This window comes from Ursus maritimus, unplaced genomic scaffold (assembly GCF_017311325.1).
Source record: "Ursus maritimus isolate PB19 unplaced genomic scaffold, ASM1731132v1 scaffold_5, whole genome shotgun sequence".
Classification (NCBI taxonomy): Eukaryota; Metazoa; Chordata; class Mammalia; order Carnivora; family Ursidae; genus Ursus; species Ursus maritimus.
Window position 1 is genome coordinate 41,276,241 of NW_024426663.1, and position 25,091 is coordinate 41,301,331.

Sequence of the window (25,091 nt, forward strand, 5' to 3'; positions counted from 1 at the left end):
TGCCCAGAAGTAGAACTCTCTCACATGTAGAAGAGAAGGCTGGCCTTAAGTAGGAATCACTGTGTGGTTAACACTGTGGTTGGAGCCATAAAGGAGAAGTTCGGAGAGATATGAGAGCATGAAAGGAAGACCCATCTGTGACCTGGTCTTAGGGTCCAGGAAGGCTTCCCCAAAGAAGGGTCATTTAAACTGGATAAGAAAGCAGGAGGACATCCTAAGCACAGAGAACAGTATATGAGACCCCCGAGACCTCAAAAAGCTTCCAGAAACCACAAAAGCAAAATCAAAAACAAATTAAGAAACAGTAAATGTGAAAAGGCTTGGCACCAGACGAAGCCAAAGAAGTAGCTGGTAGCCAGGAGGAGCCAGGCCTACCCAATCTATTTTTCCCTCTCCTCCAGGATGAACAAGAACAAGGCTACAGCCTGGGCCTCATTTGACTGTTAGAGTAGAAACACCACTGGCACTAATTTGTGCCTAGAAAGATGTATGATGATGTCTCAGACAGCATCTTGAAAATGTCTTACCCTAGGAAAGTAGCTTCTGTTGTTGTGATAGAGAACACAAGCCATTTCTGTCCACTCAGCAATCACAGATTTGCACACTCGGCTTAGTGGAGGCAATCTGGCTGTGGCTCGTTCCCAGAGAAACACAGCTTCTGCTCCGGGCTGCAGCTTCTCACGAAATTCAGGAAGCCGCCATCCACCATCCACTGTCGTTCTTCCTCCTCAGTCCCTGGAGGTCAGTGGTTCTCAGTGAGGGTACTGTGAAGCTTCAGGGCATGTTTTTGCTTGTGTCGGTGACTGGGAAGCACCATCAGCACTTACTGGGCAGGGATAGAGGTGCAGACATTCTGCCATGTATGAGATGGTCACAGCAGAACACTGCCCAGGGTTCCCACCAGGTATGGCTGCAGGTGAAAATCCTATTTACAGTTTTCTGAGACTAGAGCCTAACTATGTTTTACATATAAACACAATTTTTTTTTTTGCACAGCTGTTTCCATATACCTTTAATTATCCAAAAACGAACCTGTGGTGGGAATTGGGGAAGGATTTACTTTGCTCTTACCAAAACTTTTCCCAGAGTTAGTCACCATTTCCCAAAATCATATCATGGTATTTGAGTCACCCATAGGACATGTATAAATCTGTCTTTGAAACTGTCACATTTATGATTACACATACATGTTTCAAAATGCCACTCTAAAGAAAGGGTCAATATTCAGTTCTACCTCTCTCAAATCCAAAGACATTGGTAAGAAGACGAGGAAAGCAGCTGGGTACTTCCTTAGGAGCCCTAGTTCCTTGCTCCTCAAGGGGTGCTCCATAGACCAGCAGCATCTGCACCTACCAGCATCCTTGTTAGAGGAAGGAGCTCGGACCCCAGCCCGGATCGACTGAATCTGGGTCTGCACAGTATTAGGACCCCCAGATGACTGAGCTTCACATAAAAGTTTGAGATGCCCTTTTCTACGTTAGGTATGAAAAAGCACTGGAAAAGCATTTTTTTTATTACAAATGACTTTCCGTTTATTTGTCCTCTCTATTATATTAGGGCATTATATTAATTTTTTAATTATATGGAAAAGGTGGGTTATGTTATCAATGAATTTCACCTCAAGAAAGTAAAATGGGAGTTACCAACTCTATTTTAATGAAAGAGGGTGCTGTGTCTGGTAGGGTTGAGAATGCTGCTCTAAGATTCCCGGAATTCAATACTTGGGTGTGGTGAACTTTGGAACATCTGAACGGGAATAGGGCATCAGAGTCAAATTTCTCTGAACTTGGTCATTTATACACTCTAATGACTCCTAAACCTGTATCTCCAGCTACGTGTCTCACCCCCAGAGCACAGCAGATACAACCCTGCTTTCTAAAGATAGATTGGCCAGCTCACAGAGTGAGTGTCCTGCTGTTTTCTACAGGGTCAGGCCACACTCACTTATCCTACAAATGTGTTTTGATCCCCTTCTATGCGCCATGCACTGTCACAGGGCTGTGAGTAATAGAAAGACAAAGCCAGCCTTTGTGGAGCTTACAACAGACAGTCTCATGGGAGAGCTAAGAGGCCCGCAAATAGCTGTATGAAGAGTTAGGAAGAGGTAGGTGCCCTGGGAGAGGCACAGATCATGTGTGAGGGGGAAGGACTCTCCCATGTAGAAAGAGTACGGAAAGGTCCCTGGGACTCACCTGAGCCTCCGCACTGCCCAGAGACGGGGCTTCACACAGGAGCTCTCTGGTGCCCCCATGCAGCTATTTAAACCTCCTATGATCCCCTGAAACCTGGCTGGCCACACCTGTCCCCCCACCCTCATCAGGAGATCTTGCTTCCTTCTTCTCAAAGTAGAAAGAGTCGCCAGGTGGAACTCCTTCCACTTTCTACCACTGCAGCCTGGACCCTCACTGGTGCACACGCCCTCTCTACTGGATCCTTCATATTAACTGGTAAACACACTTCGATGTGTTCTAATTTCATTTTTCAACCATCACTTAAGCCACTGGCCTCTTCTCCCCTCTCCTTCACAATTAGACTTCTTTAAAAACAAAATGTATTTTTGTATTTATCGCCACCTCCTCAACTCCTACTCACTCTTCAACCCACTGCAACCAGCCTCTGACCTCACCACCCACAGAAGCCCCTCTTACTCATATTGCCAACTGCCTGCTTCTTATTAATGCCAACAAACCCTTCTCTGTCTTCCTCTCATGGGAACTTCAGCAGCGTTGGACACTGCCCATGGGGCCCTAGAAACAGCCTCTTCACTCAGTTTCCATGACACCGCAGCCTGGTCATCTTCCCTTACCTCCCGGACCTCTTCTTTTTAGCCTTCTTGGCAGGTTTCTCATCTCTTAAATGCTGGGGTACCTTGGGGTTCAATCCAAGACCCTCCTTACTTTCAATAAACACATTCTCTGGACTTGTCCATTTATATCCTTTAATGATTCCCAATCTATAGCTCCAGCGCAGTTCTCCCTGTTGAAAAGACTTCTGGACAATTCTGCTTGTCTCAAAGCTACCTCAAACTCATTATACTCAAGAACCAACAAATTCGCTTATCTTCCACCCACCTGTTCTTCATTCCTCGACCTCTGTATTATTAAATGGCACCACCATCTACCATTTGCTCAGGCTAGACACAGGGGCATCATTCTTGACTCTTTCCACATTCTCACACCCAATCAGTCACCCTCAAATCCATGCTTTATCCTATAGCCAGCATCATCTAATGAATGAGAATGATTATTTCACCACTCTGCTTAAAACATATTCATGGCTCCCTCATTACCTTCAGGGTAAAGTCCGGCCCTACTCTTCTAATGCTTCACTTCCTTCTCATTCATCCTCCAACCTCAGACCAGCTTGATCTTTCTAAGATACAAACTTACTCAAGTTACCCTCCCCTCTACAGCTTTTAAAAGTGCTGATGGATCCCCCATTACTAAGAGGAACCAAACCAAACATCTTAATTGATCAGGTGCTGTTAGAAAAAAAACATGGAGCATTCAGAATGGCTGGAGTACAAAGCATCCTTCCGTGAGGGACAAGAGATGACCTGCAGAGGTACACTGAGCCAGGTCACATAGGGCCTTGAACGCCCAAATAGGAAGTTTAAAATCATACCAAGAGCAGTGGAAAACATGTCTCTGCAAAGTTCTAAGCAGGTGAGGATTTTGCATTGACCGTGGTGCCCCTCATCACCTCGCCTCCTCTGTGGTGGGCAGTTCGGTGAGTGCAGACTCTCCTTGAGACAGTCCAGCCTGAAATATGACCAACCTCAAGCTTACACCACATACATTTCCACTTGTAGCCTCAGGACTTCAGGACAAAAATTGTCACGAGATGGATGAAAATGCACACCCCCCCCCAAGAAAAAACTCCCCACAGCTTGAGGGTAAGAAAGAAGGAGGAGGCAAGGCTGAGCCTATTGTTCAAGCCAGGGTGTTGGGAAGGAGAAGGTGCCACCGGTGGAAACAGAGGGCCTCATCAGGAGGCAGAGGCGGCTTGACATGCGAACGCCAGTGAGCAGAAGGAGGAGGATGCAGGAAAGCAAGTCACATGGGGAGAAGTGGGAGTAACTCGGGAGTTCAACCTGCAGGCTAGCAAAGTGAGGGGGACTAAGAGCTCCTTCACCGGTGTAAGTGTCTGTCAGGAAGGAGAGTCTAGGAAAGGAAGGAGGGAGCGGGAGAACCGGTGAAGGGCAGACACCCTGCAGGAGCGGACGGTGCCTCAGTCGGGGAAAGCGCCTTCTAACCCCTGCCTGGCTGTGAGGCCCTGAGCATTGCTCCCTGTGGAGCCTGTGGAGCCTATTCCTACTTCCAGAGGGAGGGCGAACTAAGAGTGATTCAACTCTGAGGGTTCCAATCTCCGTCTCCCTCCCCCTCACCCCTGCCACTCCCAGTCTTCACATTGGCATTGGCGATGCACCCTCACCATGGGCTCTGCCTCAGGAGCAGCTCTGAGAAGACGAGCAAAGAGGTGAGGCTTGCCCTAGGTGCCCTCCACCATCGCGCCCTGGGGCCTTTTCTCTGCCTCGTTCCCCCTCAACCACACCGGGCACATGTCCACCTCATTCCCTAGGACCCCCTTGCCCTGAAATCTGCACGCATCTTTTCACACAATGGTCCCAGGAAAGGGCAAAAATTGCCTCTACCTTTTGGGTTAGACAATCTTGCCCAGTAATATGTACCTTGTCCTTCTTCGGACAAAGAGGAGCCTCTGATGTAAAACATTTAGTTGGAAGAGCAAGACACACACGCACAGACATCAATTTGTCTTAAACATCAAATCGGCAAACTCAAGATCCAGTCTTCTTGGGGGAAGTTTCTTTGAACAAGTTTGAAGCAAAGGGAAATTAGTTCAGGTCTTTCATTCAGTAAATATCTTTTCGAATACCTGTAGTGAATTTGGTGCTAAAGCAGACAAGAAAGAAATGTCAAATGTCTCCCCTGCCCTTAGAATTGCATCGGGAAGGAGAGATGCTCCCATAGAGGACGCCAGGTGACAACACATGGAGCAGGACAGGGTGAGGGCCACAGGGCCAGACAAACCAGGGGCCCTTCAACCCGAGTGTGCGTAAGAATCCTCAGGGTATGGAGTCATTTAAAATACAGATTCCGGGGCGCTGTTCAGAAGATGAGAGTCACTAGGCCTCTGGTGAGTCCCAGAAATCTACATTTTAAATAATCCTAATGCGGGTATTTCCTTTGAGAAACACTGGTCCAGCCAGTAGCTCTTTGTAAGGACCAGAGGAAAAAGGAAGCCCACAGGGCAGGCCCAAGAAGGGAGTTATTTTTTGTGTTCAGACCTTAAGAAGCCGACAAGGCATCCCTTTCATTCTTCCCCTGCAGGGCTGAATGTTTTGAAGGACAGCCAATCCCTTGCCATTATCTGGAGAATGTGCAATTGGCGCTGGGAATAAAAAAGGACGCGGACCGCTGAGTCAAGAGTTGATGAAACCAGTTTATCTGAATCTGATTCCAGGCCAGTCTGATGCTGAAAGGTGGCGTCCTGACTCCCCGAAGCTTTCTCGCCTATTGTTTTTCTTTCCCTGGGTGGCTTTGCCAGGACCTCATGGATATCATTACTTTCAGATTACTGTTATTACACACATTCTTCTTGAATACAATACCACTCTGTTTTTATCTCCATAGAGGGGAGGACCAAGTTCTAGTTGTTTTTTTACTTTTTTTTATCTATATGTGTAAAACAATCAGAACACTGCCCCCCGGGGGTTATTGCCTCTGCTTGTGGGTGTGGTAGAAGGCGAGAGGAATCACAGGAAGACCTGCCCCAGAGTGAGAAAAGACACTACAGGGGAAGTTCTTCATGCTCTTCCTGGACAGCCACTCACTGCTTCTCCACCTTTGCGAGGCACTCACTCTGCACCAGGCGCTATGCTAAGATTGGGGGCTTCCACTCCAGGGTAGGGGTACAGAATAAATAAATGAACAAACACATAAACTGGAAAACAACATTAGTGATAAGTGTTACGGGTTTTTTGGTTTTGTTTTTTAAGCCAATGAGGCAGTAGAGAGGGATTAGACTGAAAGGCCAGGGAGGAGGTCATGGGGAGAAGAACATTCCAGATGCCCTTTTGGAGATTGAGCATAACACAATCAAAGAACAGAAAGTTGTAAATGTGGCCACAGCCAAAATGAGATCAGAGCATAAAAGTAATACAAAGAATTTGGAGAGGGCCCAGAGGTTTCATCCCAGATGGGAAGAATGAGAAGTTAAATCCTTGGGCTGACTTAATGATCTCCCTATGACCAAGGGGACAGGTGTCCAGGTCCCAGCAGACACTCCAGAAACTGAGCTATCACTGCATCAGGAGCAAATCAAGTCTCATATCACAAAAATGAGTTTCTGCAGGTTAGCAGCAATGAGTGATTGACGAGTAACACCACCCAGGAACTGACAGATTGTCAAGCCTGCCTGCTACCCCTGGGTCATCTCAGCCTGAGTCTGGCCCAGGGAAAGCAGTTGTGGCTTTCTCCCTCAGTGGATTTTCCTATGGAGAGTTCAGGACAGAAGAAAAAGAAAGACATCAGCAAGCTTTCTGAAAGCCACCAACCAACGGGATTCTGTGTGCTGTGCCTGCATCGGGCTCTGTCACTATCTCCGCAGCAGCTCTGGTTGTATATAGTTATCAACGTGTGTGGGGCGCATGGATGAAGAGCATGTCACAGTGGACTGCAAACCAAATTTGAGGAACTTTTAGTGGCAAGTAATATTTTACTAAATGCATAAGCGTGTTCTGCTGACTCGGATCTGGCCTTAAAAATGGACCTTTGGTAGAGGTTGAGCTGAGGGAAGACACCTGCCTGATTGGCTTTGGCTCCGCACCTGAGCTTGTCCCAGGCCAGCTGTTCTATAGGGGCCTCCCAAACAGTGTGGCCAGAGAAAATATAGCATGCCTCGTTTAACTTGAATTTCAGAAAAAGAACAAATAATTTTCAGTATAAGTATGTTCCGTGCAATGTTTCAGATATATGTATGCTAAGAAATTTATTCACTGTTTTTCTGAAATTCAAATTTAACTGAGCATCCTATATTTTTATTTGCTAAATCTGGCATCTCTCCTCTGTCAGAGTGTATGAACATCAAGCTTCCTTGGGTTGTAATCCAACATTGAGACCCCAGTGGGGCTTCTCAGAGTGGGATTTGCTTCCACCCTACGCAAGACAGTAGAAAGCCCTCTGTATGGGAACATATACCTAAGACCCCTCTGTAGGGTGGAGCTGACCTGATAGAGGAATTATTAGACAAGGCCAGACTCAAAGACCACCTTCAATTTTGTGGCAAAGGGACCCAGAGTATGGCTCCCTGGTTAGCCTGATTGTACTTCCTAATGTTGATCTTAAAGATTAAGTATATCTCAGTTTTTCAGAAGGGTCAATCTGCGCAGAACATTTCTTATTCTCCACTCCTGAGTTATGCCCTTAAGCCCTAACATGTGGGTGCCCTGGATACAGATGCTGCTAGGGAGCCCCCAGATATGGGTGCCAGGATCCCCTGCAGATGGCACCCAGGAGTCCCCTTTGGACCATGCTTTCCCAACCTCGGCTCTCACCCAGGGCCCGAAAGCTCCTTTTGGTCCCAAATGCTCTTGCCCGCTCACCTGATCCACCCTTCTCTTGCCTAATACGACCTCAGTAACCTGACGCCAGCTCTGGCTGCCTGCCGCAGGCACCAGTGGCTATGTTCCTGGATGTTATTGCTGGGATTTGCTCCGGCCTCTTAAGAATGCCACCTAGGCCAGCCCGAGTCCCCAGACCCTGCTGGCCTGCCCTTTCCAGCAAGAAGACAAGACACTAAGATCGTTTAGTTCTGTCCATGCCTTCACACGGGACTATGAATTCTATATTGTGGTCATACACTATACAAATAATGCTTCCCCCTTATCCCCAAAAGTCCCTTAGACAAGTTCAATCCCCATGTGTTAGAAGTTCAGAGTGTTGTGACCACATATGTATCTGACCATCCCTTGGCGCTTAGCCACGATGGTATGAAAACCCAGGATGACTCAGCTCCAGGGATGACGATGTGCACAATCCTCTCCTTGAGGCCCCCATCCAGCTTTAAGGGCAGAGGTGTCCCATCTAATGGTCTGCCCTCCTTTCACCACCCTCCCTCTCACCATTTTGGGTCTGGTCTCTGGTTCCTTTCTCACTCTATTCCCTAGACACGTTATCCACGACTGTGTCAGGGATCCTGGGGCAGCTGTGCTCTGGTTTGACAGAGGGATGCTGTAAGGTCACTTTCTACCTTATTACCTTGAGAAAGCATGAACGTACCAAGTTCAGGGGGCCTGAAGCCTATTCCAGGCAGACAGCTCCTCCTCCCTGACCCAGTTCTCTGGCAGAATCTCTGGAACCTGTCTCGGCACCTTCACTGTGGCAGACAGCTGATGTTTCCCCGCATTACTGTCTCGGGCTGAGGCTGCAATTTTCGTGATTTGGCCCTTGCATATTATTTAATTGTTTGTCTTGACATACAGGTTTGTCCCAGAGGGGAATGCTTACAAAGTGGCGTGGCATCCCTCGATATATATAGAGAGAGAGAGAGATGCAGCTTTCACCTCCGTGGATGGGTTTTCTCCTGCCAGACTCCTCCCAATTATCCTGCAGGCTTCTTTGCCCTGAGGGCAGTTTGCAGCTCCAGGGGGCTGGAATTGGCTTTAAAAAATTCCTTCCTCTCTGTGCCCCGTGTGAGGGGGCATTGTGTGCTCTCTAAATAATAAGCCTGGCTTTGTGTGACCTAACTGGACAGGGCCCTTTGAGAGATTTTTCAGTTGCAGAGCGAGCGGTCAACTGTACCCTAGGAAACCAAGAAGTTTCCAGCCCAAGGAGAAAAGTCCATGACAGCAAGATTTTTTTTTTTCCTTTAAATCGTATTGTCAATTAATTCCTCTCTTCCACTAGTGTTCAGGGTAATTAGGTAAAAGTGTAGCAGAAGAATCCAAGTTTCTATTTTGGATCTGATAAATGACAGCCTTTAATCGGACGGCCCCCACCCATTGCTAACAAAACAACAAGCAACACATCATTTTAGTGACCTTATGAGTTAGGTGCAAGGCATTGTCATCGATCAAGATAATTATTATACTTGCTGATTTCCTCTTCCAGACCAGGACTGGCTAGAAACTAAAGGGTTAGAAAGAGGTAGAAGTCACAGTACTTGGCCTCCACCTCACAAAAACCCACTCACAAGGGACAAACTGCCCAGAAATGACCACCTCTGCTGTGCCAGGCTGGGGATTTACATACACAAATTATCTCGTTTAATCGCCTCAATACCCCTGTAAGGCAGATAGTAGTGGCTCCATTTTACAGATATGGAAACTGGCATCCAAAAAGCAGAATAATGTCCCCCCAAAGATGTCCATGCTCTAATCCCTGTGAATGTGTTAGCTCAAGTGGGAAAAGAAGGGGGGGATGACTTAGCAGAAGTGATTAAGTTAAAAAAAATCTTGAGATAGGGAGATTGTCCCTGGATTATCTGGGTGTATCCAAGGCCCTTATGACAGGTAGGTAGGAAGGTCAGAGTCAGAGCAACAGAGATATTACAAAGGAGACAGAAGCTGGAGTGATGTGGGACCATGAGCCAAGGAAGGCAGGCAGCCTCTAGAAGCCAGAGAAGGCAAGGAAGTGGATTCCCCCTGGAGCCTCCTGAAGATACCAGCCTTGCTGACCCAGTTGACTTCTGACTTCCAGAACTGTAAGGTAAGAAAGGGGCAGTGTTTTAAGGTACCAAGCTTATGGTGATTTGTTGCAGCAGCAATAGAAAAGTAATACAGTGTGCTGCTTATTTACACCTGCCCCAACTGCATTCCACAGAAGACTTGAGCTGGCCAGAGAAGGTTCCTTCAGAGTGGTAGGGCCAGGCAGGGCTGCCACATTGCCTCACTGGCCCCTGGAGTTCTGCAAAGCAGGGGCCCCAGGGCAGGATTCAAACCAAGTCAACGAACATGTCCTTAACATCTATATCCTTTCTTCTTTGCTGATCTCCCTCTAAAGATGACATTTAGGGGCAAAATGAGCAAAATGTCAAAAGAAATATTCCAAAATAACATGATAAGCTAAATGAATGACTTAGGAGTCCAGAAAATAATGGCATTCTGAGAAAGAATTAGTGGTGCATATAGGGGTGATCAGAGCAGACTTGGTAGAGGGGGTGCAGCTTCACCTGGGCCATCCAGCACGGGCAGGGTGGGGGTAATGCGGGAGGCAAACAGAAGGCCTTACAGATGGGGAATGGAATGCCACTAGGAACAGAAAGCAGCAGCCCATCTAGCTCAGGTCATGATCCCAGGGTCCTGGGATCGAGTCATGCATCGGGCTCATTGTTCATTGGGTTTCTGCTTCTCCCTCTGCCTGCTGCTCCCCCTGCTTGTGCACTCTCTCTCTCTCTCTCTCTCTGATAAATAAACAAGATCTTTTAAAAAAAAAAAAAATTCTCCCAACTGAAGTCTTGGCAAAGGCCTTAGACAACACCCTGTGTTGTCCCATACCTTACAGATGGCAAGTTTGGACCCAAACAGGTCTAATGTGTCTTTCTTGCCCAGAGCTACCCAGCATATCAGGTCTGCCAGGCCAGTGCTCCCCAGCAATGAGGAACAAAGTGTTTTCAGTTCTTCAAAGTCAACAAGCATACTCTTTGTATGTGTGAGTGGCCAGTTTGATTCAGCGTGTCCAAATAAGGGAAATTTGGAAGAGAATTCCAGACTTTAACCTGGGTGGGGCAATTTTGTTAAATACAAGGACAGTGTGTTCAGAGATACATTTTTAAGCCACCCTTAATTTATAACTAAGTAAATTTTTGTGCAAGAGGTGGCATATAATAAAAAATGACTTGGAGGCAAAAGACCCAACCTCTAGTCCTGAGTTCTGTTGTCACCTGAAATATGACATGGAGCAAATTCTGTTACACCCTCTATGAAATGAGAACTTGGTCTTAAAATTCTCTTAGTCATTTAAGATGCTTTGGGCCACAGGCAACAGAAATCCTGATTCATACCAGTTTAAACATGAAGGAAATGCATTATCCAGCAAAACAGAAAGTTGAGTAGCAGGGCAGCTTAGAGGCTGTATTAGTCAAAATTCTCCCAAGAAACAGAACCAACATGATATATATAGAGAATGAGATTTATTATAAGGGATTGACTCACGGTTATGGAGGCTAAGAAGTCCCATGATCTGATGTCTGCAAGCTGGAGGCTCAGAAAAGCTGGTAACTGTTAATTCCAGTCCAAACCCCAAGGCCTAAGAACGAGGGGAGCCAGTGGTGTAAATCCCAGTTCAAGTCTGAAGGCCAGAAAACCAGAGGCACTGATACCTGAGGGAGGGAGAAGACAGATGTCTCAGCACAAGCCAAAGAGCAAATCCACCCTTCCTCCACCTTTTTGTTCTACTCAGGCACTCAACAGATTGTATGGTACCCACTCACATTGGGGAGAATGATCTTTACTCAGTCTACAGATTCAAATGCTAATCTCTTCAGGAAACATCTTCACAGACACACCCAGAAATAATGCTTTGCCAGCTATGTGGGCATCCCTCAGCCCAGTCAAGTTGACACATTGAGCTAACCCTTGCAAGGGTTGATGGATTCAGTGGTGTGGATGATGTCATCAATGACCTGGGTTCTTCCTCTCTTTCTCTCCATTCTGGCCATCTTGAGTATCAGCTTAATCCCTATGCTGATAATATGATGACTGCCATAATCCTAGGCATCACAGTCAGACAAAGTATCTGGAGGAAAGGGAGAGAGAATCCCTCCAGAAGTCTTCCCCTCACATAGCACTGGCTATTGGTGAGCCACACGTACCCATTTCTGAAACAATTACTGGAAAGGGGACCCCTTGAGAAGGGTTGTTCCAGCCCCTCCTGAGTGTGCGGAAGAAGGAAGACAAGTGAACAAAAGAATGATTCTGTGTGGACAGAAAATGGGAGAAACTGCAGGTGGACAGGAAATTTATAGCGATCTCCATGCTCTCAAAGGTCCCTTCTAGCTCCAAAACCCCATAAGTTAAAAACTTGGTTGTTGCCTGATATGGTTTAAACCCAACCTGGCAAGCTCCATGCCTACCCAGAACCAAGCACTGTGCTATACACCAAGGATACAGCACTGAGCAAGCATCAGAGAATTTTCATGAAGCATCTATTCAAGGGGATCTTGACCACAACACAACCAAAACAGTCAATCCCATTGTTTTAACCCTTCTTACCACTGCTGGAGAATTGAAGCCTGGCAGTTTGGGTTATATAGATGAATGAGAGAAAAAGGTTGCTGTTAATTTATGCAAGTTCAGTGACAATTGGCCAACCTACCTCCCTGTGTTCTACCTGAGACAATCCAAGCAAATCTTAGGGTGTTACACGGTGAGAGGTAAAGCGGTGGATTTTCTTAAAAGAAAATTCAAATTGGCTATTAGAGTTACTGACCTAACATTGACCATGGCAGATTGTGTCTGTTTAAACTCATTTCCAGATCACTTGAATGAGAAATAGCAGTTTTCTCCTAATGTAGACCAGGCCCCTAGAGTTATTTCCTACAGCTGCAATGACTATTGTAAGTAAGGAGAAAATAGACGGATAGAGGTTTGATGAGAAATTTTACACTTCTCGTGAGTCTTTTTTTGAGGGGTTCAGTGTATTTGCTCAATTTCAATTACCTGCCTCTTTCTTCTCTGGCTGGATTAGTAACTATTCAATTCAACGAAAGCATAGAACAGTATCACTAAAATGATCGTTCCTCTCCCCACAGGATACTTAGGTTTTGACTGAGTAATCAAACTCTGTAAGAAATTTCGCCAAGATATTTATTATACCAAGTAACGGGAATAGGAGGTATGCTTTGTTACATAATATATTGTAACTAGCTAGAAGAAATAGATGGAAAAAAAAACCTTCCTTAAACATGAAAGTCACACATATGTGGTTGTAAATTTATGTCCCCCGTCTCACAACACTGTTACCAGACAACCAAGAGAATAAGAAGCATATAAAGTAATAAGTATATTTGAATAAGTAAAAGAAGTAAGCATTTTTCAAGTAATAACTTTTCTAGCAAATTATTGCTGGTAGCTGTCGAACTCTGGAGAAGGCACTCTGTTCTTGTTATAAGGCTTGAAGTTGCTATATAAAAGTGGATCTAGGCAGCACAACAAGGTGAATTCCATAAGACCTATGACAGTATTTAATTCTCTCTTTCTCCCCATCAAACCTCTAAGCAAGCCTACTCACAGATGTTATCCTATCTCACATGGGGTTCATTTCCATTCCATCCCTGGTGGAACCGCTAATAAGCAGGGCAATGGTCCAAACAAGGAGAAATAAGAGAGAAGAACCAGGAGAAAAACGAAGTCCCAAAATCATCTGCAAGATGAATAACTCATACTTGGAGAATGGTGGGCCTAACAGTAGCCAAACGAGAGATGTGTCAATTTTCTTTCAGCCCCTCATTCCAGGTCCTGGGTTTATCCTACCTCACAGGCCGTCTCAGGGAAGAAAAAAAAAGCACATTCATTTGGTGGAGACTTCTTATTTGATGTCTTCAACATCACATGGAGCACTGGTTTTTTTTGTACCATCTTTTGCTCCCCGGCTTGAGGTTCTCCTTAGGTGGAAGGCATCTTTAAAGCCTTCTGCCTTTCATTCTGCCAGCATCTAGGTTCTGATCTTGAGGCATTAGTCACAGTTCCAAAGAGGGGACAGGTCAAATAACTTTACAGTCAAAACCCAAACCTAAATTGATGGCTCCTTTATCCCAAGAAGGCACAAGCACTTATCACTCCCCTGTGAGAATGGGATTTAGCCTCAACGCTGAGGCCCCGCAGAGGTAGTGAGCTGCGGTCCGGGCCCAGGAACCTCCCATCATGGGCTTTCTGCTCAGTTTCAACTCGCAGCCAACTGACTTAAGATCTTCCAGCCAAGTGTGGACTCCAGGATGTGCTAAAAAGATGAAGGCCTGAGGAAATCATAGGTAGGCTGGCTATATTCTCCAAGTGTGGCCTTTGAACTATCGAGTGCATCAGTTCACCTGAGGACTTGTCAAAAATGCAGATTCCTGGACCCCCTCCCTGGCACTCTGAATCAGCCCAGGAATCTGTTTTTTCAAGAGGCTTATTAGGTCATTTTTACGTAAAACTCTTTGAAATAGGAGAACCACTTCCAGACCCTCGGTACTCAAGCGTGGTCTTGAGACCAGCAGCCTTAGCAGCATCCGGGCATTTGTTAGAAAGACAGAATCTTAGGCCCCAGCTCAGATTTCCGAAATCACAGGCTGCATTTTAACAAGATGCTCAGATAATCCCTCAGAGTTTGAGAAACATTTTGCTAGAGTAGTTTTGTCTTATAACCTGGTTCCCACTAGCTAGGAAGAGACAGAGTGCAGCAACCCAAAAAGAGATTTCCTCTCAATCCTAAACTACATATTAGAATAAGTAAGGAAGTCTTTAACAACACTGACATTTCAGTCCTGCTGTAGCCAATTTAACCCAGCCTTCTGGAAGGGGGGGCCTGGGCATCTGTATTTTTAGAAGTTCCTCAGCTAATTCCAATGTGAAGCCAGAACTGAGAGCCACTATTCCACCAAAGTGAAATTCAGAATCAAAGCTTAAAGCCCTCTCTGATTTCTCTTCCTTCAGATTTCCTTCCCTTCCCCCATGGTCCTCCACGCTATCGCTTATGTTCCACATATGAGTGAAACCATAAGATAATTGTCTTTCTCTCCTTGACTTACTTCACTTAGCATAATCCCTTCTGGTTCCATCCACGTCGATCCAAATGGTGGGTATTCATCCTTTCTGATGGCTGAATAATATTCCATTGTATATATGTACCACATCTTCTTTTTCTGACGAACCATGAGAGACTCCAGAACACGGGAAACAAACTGAGGGTTTCAGAGGGGAGGGGGTAACAGGGTGATGAGTTTTAAGGAGGGCACGTGTTGTGATGAGCACTGGGTGTTATATGTGACTAATGAATCATTGAACACTACATCAAAAACTAATGACGTACTATACAGTGGCTAACTGAACATTAAAAAAATAAGTAATAAAAGCTTAAAGCCCTAAAGACAGCACTCCCCTAAAAAGCAATCAGCCATTTGCCTAGTAACAAGGGATTCCTAAAATATTTGCCTTTTACCAAGAAGAGGCAACTTCAGCCTTTTGAATGGCTATTCATTGTCCATGCCTCATACAAATATGTCGGGGCTCCACTGTCCAGGAGCTCAAAAGCAGCATTCCCATCCCCTTTGTTACTCAAGGCCGGGCTCTGGCATCCTCGGGATGGGAAATGGCTCCTTCTGAGGCAGCATTTCTCTTCGCTTTCTCTGCCCCTGGGATTTGTGATTCTGGACAAGGCATATGTCTTCTCACCATGCCATTTCCCTCATTTGCAGAGGGAAAACACAGTGCTCATTGATTCCTTTGGTTAAGCTGACTGGTGCCCCTGGCTCCCGTCCAGTGACTATTTCTCTTTGCAGCAATCCTCAGCTGGGGGAGAGCCAGGAGGGAGATGGCTGCCCACTTAGAGTCCCGAGCCCCCGCACTCTCTATCCTGCGAGCTCTCCAAATGCCAGCTCATTCTCTTCAACCCAGGCAGGTCCATCAGAAAGCCTTGGAACAGGTTTGAGGACAGAAAGGCTACTGGATTCCTTTGAAATGTCTGAGTTCAGTTTAAGTCCAGACTCCAGAAGACTCTGGCTGGAGGAATAAAACCCTTTTCTCCCATGGGAAAGCCTCCTAATTGATCTGGATAAACACTCTTGAACTCAAACTATAACTATAGCACATGGACTCACCACCATTATTTCTATAATTATTGATAGTTGATGTTTCTTTTTAACAGTTGCATATTCCTTCATCTTCTCTTCACCTTCTACTACTACTAACACTGATGGCTTGCCATGTGCCAAACACATTACCATGTTATCCGCACATCCATCTGCAGAGGCAGGGGCTTGCTATTTGTATACCCATTTTACAGATACAAAACTGAAGTTTCAATAAGTTAAACAACTTGCTCCAGGTTCCGCATGGTAAAAGTGGCAGAAACTGGGTATCGTCCAGATCTATGTGATTCCAATAGGATATGTCTACAAAATGGGTTCTTCCTTTGGACGTTTCTCAATCCCTCACCCCCAGTCTCTGTACTTCCCAGAGCAAGATCTCTGCCACCAGATCTTCCCTTCAGGCTTGACTGGCTTAAGAATGAGCTGTAGTAGGTGCCAGAGTCCAAGGATTTGGAACTAACAGCAGGTGAAGAGGGAGTGAAGAGGAGTAAACTCCTATTCCTGTTTTATACCATATACCCAAATACATTCATATGAATGAAACAATGGAAGTACTAGAAATATCTGTAAGTGGGAGACTTAGAAAATCCTGAGTTAAGGAAGGACTTTAGAGAGTGACACCAAAGGCAGAAGCCATAAATTAAAATACTAAGAATTTTGACTGCACAAAACATTTAAATGTAAATTTAAATGTGAAAAGCAATTGACACATTGGGAAAAGTAGAAAACATATGACAAAGACTTAATAGAATATATATATAAAGAAAAACCTTCTATAAACCAGCAAGAAAAAGATGAATACTCCAATTACAAAATGGGCGAACATAAAAGAATAAAAAGAAGACCACTCATACTTGTGATTAACGATGATGAATTCTGGCAACAAATTTTACATTCTCTGCAGGTGGGAGTATGAATTGACATAACCTTTCTAAAGGTCAATTTGATAAAATGTAGTAAAACTTTTCTAAAATGCAGAACAGTTACCCCAGCTGTTTTGAGGAATAGATCTTAAGGATATAATTAAGGACATGCACAGTGACCCAGCAGGAGAATGACCTGGGAATGGTGTGGACAGAAATAAGACACGTGGCAACACTCTAAAAGCCCAGGAGAGGAATGGTTGAAAATCTCACACCACATCCCTGCAATGCAAGTCCTGGGTGGTCATTAAGGACAGTCTATTTATTGAACTATATTCATTGTGAGGATGCTCCCGTGGAAAGATAAGTCACAGCATTTTGTTCAAAAAAAGGGAAGTCGCTTGTCCCACAGAATAATGGTGTTGGCACTCAGGATATACAAGAAAGGTTTGTCTCTAGGTAATGAGAGTGTTTTTGGTTTCTATTTTCTTCCTTTTGCATGTTTGCGCTTTTCGTTAGTTCAATTAACATGCACTGCTTTTGTGATGAGAATGAAAAATACGATAGGAGTTGTAAAAGGAGACTCAAAGAGCCCCAGTCCTGGTCCCTGGTGACCAGTACTGAAAGGGGTGGACTGAGTCATAGAAGCGACTCACACTCCTGAGAGGGACCTGGGACCTGCCCAGGGAACGCCTCTCCCTCCTGGCACCTTGCTGGCCCAGTGAGGGCCTGTCCTTCCCTGCAGCCAAACCAGCAGTCACCCCTACCTCTCTGTACGTGTCTTTACAGAGCTCTGAGCCCCCGGCATGGGTCCCTGCCCTGTAGAAGGTACCGAAGAAACACGGTGGGGACAGATAACAGCTGCGCCTGAAGAAGGTCCGTGGGGCAACAAAGACCAGGCGCTCATTCCAGGCTTGGCCCCTTTTTCAACCACATGTGGGTATCTTCCTGAGATAGGTTTCTCTCCCTTGGACCTGCCTAAAAACACCCTTTGATTAAGATTCTCCTGCCCTCGATTAAGATTCACTGGTGACCTAAGGGGGCCGCCCCTCTCTGCAAGCGCAAACAGCCCCATCAGCCTTTTGGCTGATGCCTCTCAGTCTCCTTCCACTGTCCCAGGCCAACCCTGACCACGCCTCAAATTGCCCCTAGGAGGCAGGAATGCCAGCTAACCGACGCGGTGCCTGGTGCCTGCGCGGTGGCCTGGAGCCACGCCGGCGGAGAGCCCGGGGGTCTGGGCAGGGCCCCGCAAATTGCTGGAAACCCATTTGCAGCCAGTTACTGGGTCCCGGACGGGGGGGACCTGGGCTCATCAAGCCAGAAACTGGGAAGGCGCACCCCGCCCGGGCAGTCCGCTCGCAAGGATCCCGCAGAGGCCTGCCCGCCCCTGGGCGAGAGGGTGCTGGCTCGCTTCATGTTTCGCTCCCGAACCCCGGGAGCTCCCTTCCAGCCAGGACGTCGGTCACGGGTCTCTGGGCAAGGTCGTCCCGGGACGCCAGTTCCCGCCCCGCCTCCGGCCGCGGACTTCCAGGATCGGAAAAGCCACGCTCCGCCGAGGCCCTGGGGCTGCTCCGGCTCGGCCTCCTCGGTGGCCGGCGTCGGGAGAGAGAGAGGCAAGGAGCCTCCCGCGGCCAGCCCGGGCGCCTGCCCGTTCCTCCCGCTCTCCCTCCTGGGCCTGGCGCAGCGACACCAAAAGGGCTTCCCTGCACCCACCCCGAGTTGACCAACCTAGGGGTGTCGGATCCCGCTTCCCCCTCCTCCTGCACGCGAGCCGCACCCCCCTCCCCAAGCCCGGGCGTTGCCAGGCTGAGGTCGCTTAGTCCGGTGGCAGGATCGAAGGTCTCTTAGGAGCACAGCGCCGCCCCCACCCCTGCAGGATCGGGGTGCAGAGGGGAATGGGGAAGGGACTGCCGGGCCTGGACTGCGCGCTCCAGGCACGTGGCGCTGCTGGGCACGCGGAGAAAGTGACCCAGAACCGCGGAGGGGGAAAGGAGACGAAGGTCCCCTCAATCCGGCCGCGGCAGCCCTGCCGAGCTCACGGAAGGACAGAACTAATTTACTAAAACAGCACATTTTAAGAAAGGAAATTTGAGACAGCAATAGCAGCAGCATCTCAGGGAACGGCGGGGAAAAAAAAGTTGTGAATCAGGCTTTCGCGCAGGGACTTAGATTTTGCAATAAGCGCTTAATTAAAAATAAAATATATTGATGCGGTAGGCAAGTCGCGTTCCTCGGAAGGTAAAAATACAGCGGACTCCCCCACACCCCAGATGCTCCACCTGCCTGCTGTAATTACAGGGCTTCAGAGAGGAAGGAAAAAAACACGACAGAGAGAAATCTGCTTGCATATTTTTCTTCTATTGTGCTGGGCTCATTTGAATTATAATGTGTTGCAGGCCAGAGTAGGAAATTTTGTGCCTTGAATAATGAATCCCCCTGGAGCCCACAGTACCTGTACTTCTCTTTAGTGTCCACTGAGAATAACGTGTTCGACATTCAAGTGACAACACTGGAAAGGATTTCAAAGCCCCGGAGCCCCAGAACGCTCTACACCCCGACGGCTCTTCTGCCTGCCCTCTCTTTGGCTTCCAAATGCAGCAAACTCCGTCGTGACTTAAAATACACCGGTCCTGGCTGTTACCAGAGAAATACAGTAGAGATAAATAGGCTCTTACTTCTGAATCTGAGGTAGTCCTGCCCTGCACAATGCTTCAAAGCTGTCAAGGCTCCAGGATACTGCCCAGATTTTTTAAAAGCGGAAAACCGGGGAACAGAGAGGCACACCGCCTTGTCCCAAACCGAGACAGGCTTTTCTGGTGTTAATAGCGCCACACTGGCTCAGGCTGGCTTTCCGTAAGAAAAGATAATAAACACGCAGTAATTCAATAAAACAGACACGGTTTAAATCACAGGCAATATCCAAACCTCTGGGACATTTTTCGGTTCTGAACAGCTATTTGATAGAGGTTTTAAGTTAAGGGGCAAATGTAGAACAAAAATCTGAAAATCTCAGTAAGATGAGAAAATGAAAGCTTTTCAAAATGATAGAAGTGGACTTTCATGCTTCAACTTTCAAACAAGTGTTGTTTTGTTTTGTTTTTGTTTTTTAGTTGAGCGTTCTTTCTGGTTTGAAATAGATTCAGAAGCCTTTTTAAAAACAAGTCACTTTGGGCCAAATATATTAAGGTTTATCCATGATACCACGGGACCATTAAAAAAACAAAACAAAACACGTTCTTTATTGACATGAAAGGATTCCCAAGGTACAATACTGAGAAAAAAGTAAATATACTACTAATTGTATGGGATGAAAAAACAAAACACAAACAAACAAACAAAAACCCATGCATATATGTATTTGTTAGTATAGCAGTAGAATATCTTCAGATGGATATTGCCTTTTGGGGATGGCTGAAGGGGAGCAGGGGAGAGACTGTCCCCTGTTTATCTAAATCCTTTGCCATTTTGTTTTTAAAAAATGTAATTAGACTGCTTGTTTAAAAAACTAATAAAATTTAGTAAGTATTAAAGTCATTCACCTGGATTACAGCCAAGTCAAGACTTGGTGATGGAGGGAAGGACAGCACAGTTAATGGTTACACCTGATTCTTAAAGGCAACTATGGTCATTACTTCCTCATTTTCATTGAGTCTATTAACAGCTTGCCCAAGGAAGCTGATACAGTTTTGTCTGCCCGCCCCTCCTCTCCAACATAGGCACAAACGGGCAGGGAAATGACCTGAAAATGGGATGTAAGAAGGAAGAGAAAAAAGCGGCAAATACCAGGTTTACACAGCAAGTTGACAAAGGACTGCTGAATACACTCGTTTACTTCTTGAGCTGGGAAATTTCCTTTGTGTCCCGAGAACTATTCCAGGACTTTGTTAAGTCCGTACTTATTAATATTCTAAGAGCTTCGAGCTGAAAAGAAGAGAACCCCGAAGCCTGGGAAAGGCAAGAACTCTACCAGACCTTTGGGTCTGGCTGAACCATCTCAAAATAGCTCTTTAGACTCTGCTGTGCCACCTCCAGCAGCCACGCAGAGCAGGGAAATGCAAAGCATCATTCACATGGTCAGAGATGGTCCCCCTAGGAGCTCTCAATCCTGCTTCTCAGATGCTGGATCTCACAGTCCTGCTGTTGCCCAAGGTGGCCAGAGAGTGAGCCCCAGAGCCCAGCTGGACCCCAACAAGGGGCCATCCTCCCCAAAGGCAGGGTGGAAACTTCCTCTGTGATAGACTCCTCCCGCCCAATCAAAACAGCAAACCCAAACAAACAAAAAACACAAAAATCCTTCTCTTCTTTTCACCTGATCTCTGATTCCCACTTACAGAGCCAAAACCTTCCTTTCTCTGCTTAAAGCAGGATATCTCAACCCCGGCACTTCTGACGCTTTGCTCTGAATAATTCTTTGTTAATGGGGGCTGTACCGTGCCTTGTAGGGTGTTTAGCAGCAATCCTGGCCCCTGTCTACTAAGTGCCAGGAGCACCCCACCCTGAGCTGTGACAACCAAAAATGTCTCTGGACTGCCAAATGTTTCCTAGGGAGGGGCTGAAGCATTCCGAGGTAAGACCCATTCAATTAGAAGCTGAAAGCTGATATTTCTGAAAGGTGTAACTACTTCTTTCTGTGTTTAATAAAATGGTAAAATATAAGTAATATTTTAAAAAATCATTGCCAGACAAATAAAATGAGAGTAAGAAGTCAAAACCATAGAGAGGGAGAAGGAGGCCCAAAACACAACATGGAGGCCATTTGGGGGCATACGTATCTGTCAGGACGTAGAGACATGGTGGAACACAGGTGACATTAAGATGTCAGGCTGGGTCCTTTCCATTTATTTACCCCTACAAATCCACCTTCTACCCTTCTCCACCCTGCTCTGTGCCTCGGGAAATTTATCTTGATGGGTGGTACTGACAGAAGTCATCAACATGCTCTCTCTCTCTCTTCTCTGGCTTCTGGGTTTGGTCCATGGAAGGAAAAGGCCGATGGGTATGTGGGAGGAGAGTGAGACTGATTACTTCGCATCTCCCTTGGCCAGATTCTGGTTCATTGACTGCTTCTGTCTTCCACAGATGGAAGGCTGTGGACAGGAGGCTGTTTCCTAGAACTACAGTTCTCTTTGGCATGCAGTAACTGTGCCCTCCTCTTGGCCTTCTGGCCTTCAGGCCTTCAGGCTAATGGCTTCCTGCAGTCACTAGCTCCAGGATACTGAATCACCCCTCACTGGGTGGACTAAACCCTGCCCACACTGCTATAAGCCACCCCTTTATTTAAAATCTCCTGAAATGACTCAGTTTGAGCATGCCATCCCATAGAGAACAGTCTAGTTCAGAGCTTCCATGCAAGTCATCTGATACAGATGATACAAGAAATCATTTGAAGGGAAGGGTTGTTGGTGTGGGCCAGGATTTAGGAATCCCTCCAATCTGGGGTGCCTGCGTGGCTCAGTCATTAAGTGTCTGCCTTCGGCTCAGGGCATGATCCCAAAGTCCTGGGATCAAGCCCCAGATCAGGCTCCTCCGCTGGGAGCCTGCTTCTTCCTCTCCCACTCCCCCTGCTTGTGTTCCCTCTCTTGCTGTCTGTCTCTCTCACTGTCAAATAAATAAAATCTTAAAAAAAAAAAGGAATCCCTCCAACCTTTGTCCAAACACCCAATAAGCTGAAGTGCCTGGAACCATAGTGATCATGGTACTCTTTCTCTCTCTATTTCTCCCCCAATAGCCAAACCCAGGCCTGAGATCTCCCACTTAAAACCCAAGAAAGCCTTTGCCCCATTACCAAGAGTAGAGGCTGTCCAGGCCATGCCTAGACTTCACAAAACAGACATGACTGAGGATTAAAAAAAGCATCCATGAGAAAAAAAAGAGATAAAGAGATCTTCCCCCAGGATGGCAAAGTCTGTCTCCTTTATCACTTAGGTCCCAAGGATGGAAGAGGAAAATATTGACATGTTAACCCCTTTCCAAGTGCGTTATCTAGAAAGGAAAGACAAGTGAGTGTCCTCTAATTTAGCAACAAACTGCCTTCTTAGAGTATTTCCATCTTCACTGAATGTATCTGGGAAGAGAAGTAAAATCTGCCAGCTGTGTGGAGGAAGGGGGAGCCCTCTTCACTGGCCCCTGGGCTGTCTGGGTCGGCCAGGGGCAGACATGGGGTTCCAGGCTTCAGCTGCCAGGAGGTAGGACGGTGCAGAGCTCCTGGAGGCGCCGGCCCACAGGCCCGCCACAAGGAGGGCAGGTGCGGCAGGCATGGCCCAGGAAGCGCGCCCTGCATCTGCCAGTGGTGCTTTTGGGCCAGTCAGGGACAACAACCCCAATTGTCCCTCCCAACAGTAGCCTGCTGATCCCAGAGAAAAGAAAGCCATGGGGCCATTTGGACCAAGCCTCCGCAGGAAGAATGCTGCCCTTTCTCTGCAGCTCTGGGTCCCAGAGTCATGGAATCAACAGCTCAGAAGCTGGCAGCCCCCTCGGAGGCCTGGGCAGCTTCCCCTATGGTCACATGGCCCCGAACACTCTGTTCTTTGTGACAGCAGCGTGGCTGGGTGGGCCGAGGACCTCTGCAGACAAAGATACTTCAGGTGCCCCCAGAGCCCCCTGGAAAGTGATGAAAGAGCCTCTCTCCTCTCATCCGTGCCCCCGGCATGCCCGGCTCACCTGGACACTGGGCCCCCCACGACCTGCTGCTTGACTGTTATTCACGGTAGAAGCCATTCCTAAGCCAATGCCAGAGACAGCATCAGATTCAGGGAGCACAAGGGCAGCGCAGACACCTTCAGGGCTTTTGCCTCATGCGGCTAACGTCAGAGATGTTTTATGAAAACAAGATTTGAGGTCACATTGCTTCTTGGATAAAAGGGACTTTGCTTCAAAGAAATTTACTTGCTAAACAACGCTCGGAAAACTGCCAGAATATCGCTAGGCACAGCCAGCCACTTTTGAGTAAATGACTCACATTATATCAGGGCTCCTGAGACCTGATCCCTGAACCTCCCGGGTCCTCAGTTTCCCACCCCCCGCAAGAACATAGAGCCTGGACTAAACGGACCTCCAAAGCTCGTCCCAGCTCTACACTCCATTCCTATCGAGGAGCGTCCTGTGTCCTGGCATCTACTGAGAAGTTAGCCAAGAAGGAAAGGGAGGCAGCACAGCTCCGGAGCCACAGTGCCAGGTCCAAAGCCCAGCCCTACTCCTTCCCATCTGTGGGACACTGGGCAGGTTATTTCATCTCTCTGTGACTTACTGTCCTCATCTGAAAAGGGGAAATAGCGTTAGCCCCTCTTCATGGGGCTGCTGTGAGAATCGTGGGAAGGAGCATATAGAAGCCTTGAGGACACACCCAGCACAGGGGAGGCACACCCGCAGTATGTGCTATCTTCGTGACTCTTTTCACTTTTATAGAACGCCATCTGAGTCTTTTCCTGTCACCAGTTCAGCCTTGCTAAAAGCAATTTGGCAAACAGACTCTCGCAGGGCAGAGAATGGTATTTTTCTGGGGGAACTGAAAATAATTCCAGCCTTACTCCCTTCTCCTCTAACATTCTCCTGTGCTGGGAAAGAGGCTTGGCGAGGGGTCTGTAGTTCCTCACAAAACATGGCAGGATGTTATTGCTCCCGGACAGGAGAGAAGAGTGAAGCACAGAGAACGGCCCAGGCCAGGGCCTCCATGGGAGCAATGGCCCAAATTTCTGCTGACCCTGGGCCTGCAGCAGGCTCCTTTACCCACCCAGCTGCCTCGAAGCTCCTACTTAGAGCACCCCCTCTAGAGCACTGCTCTGCTAGAGCAGCCCTGCCAAAGCCCAGATGTGTGCTCAGGGCACTCACAGCTACAGCTGACCAGCTGGGTAACACCAGTGAGTCTGCTCAGACCACTACCTCAAGCCCAGAAGCCACAGCCACAGGAGTCAAAGCGCTGGGCAGTAACTGAGCTGGGTGGAAGCTGAGGGGGCCAGGAAAACAAACACAGAGGGAAGGACAAGTTTGGAGTCCCCCATTTAACTCCCAGGCAGCACAAAGTAGGAACAGACCATGACCTTGGAATTCCAGCCCACACAGGGCTATGAGGCCCTGTCATCCAATCAGTGCACACATAGCCGTTAACACGTATGTGGCCGGGGGAGGCACGGGCCATGTCTGCTTTACCCTCCAGACACCCTTCCATCTTTCTTGGGCGGTTCTGCCCTTTGCAGGAAGTACTACAGTCTTCTACTGCCCTCTGACTTCCGTTTGCATTTGACCAGTAGGAGGCAGTACCATAAGAATGGAGGGCCAAACTCATATGAAGTCGGGGTGTTTAGTTTCCTGGTCTCGTTCCCACCCCCATCCTGGGTCCCACTTCCTAAAGCCATAGCTTCTCTGTCAGAAAGCTCTTTCCTCAGCCTCAGCTCTCTGCCCTCCATCCCTTCAGGTATAGGAGTG

General features: G+C 47.2%; 1 long non-coding RNA gene across 1 annotated transcript in view; it reads right to left on the bottom strand.

Annotated features, from left to right (window-relative positions):
• LOC121100717 overlaps positions 1-14,803 on the bottom strand; it is a 155,354-nt gene extending 140,551 nt beyond the window's left edge. The window contains exons 1-2 of the long non-coding RNA XR_005832483.1: positions 14,749-14,803; positions 11,174-11,340 (exon numbers count right to left, since the gene is read on the bottom strand). This is a non-coding gene — a long non-coding RNA (uncharacterized LOC121100717). The remainder of the gene's footprint in view (positions 1-11,173; positions 11,341-14,748) is intronic.
• Between the last annotated feature and the right edge of the window lie 10,288 nt (positions 14,804-25,091).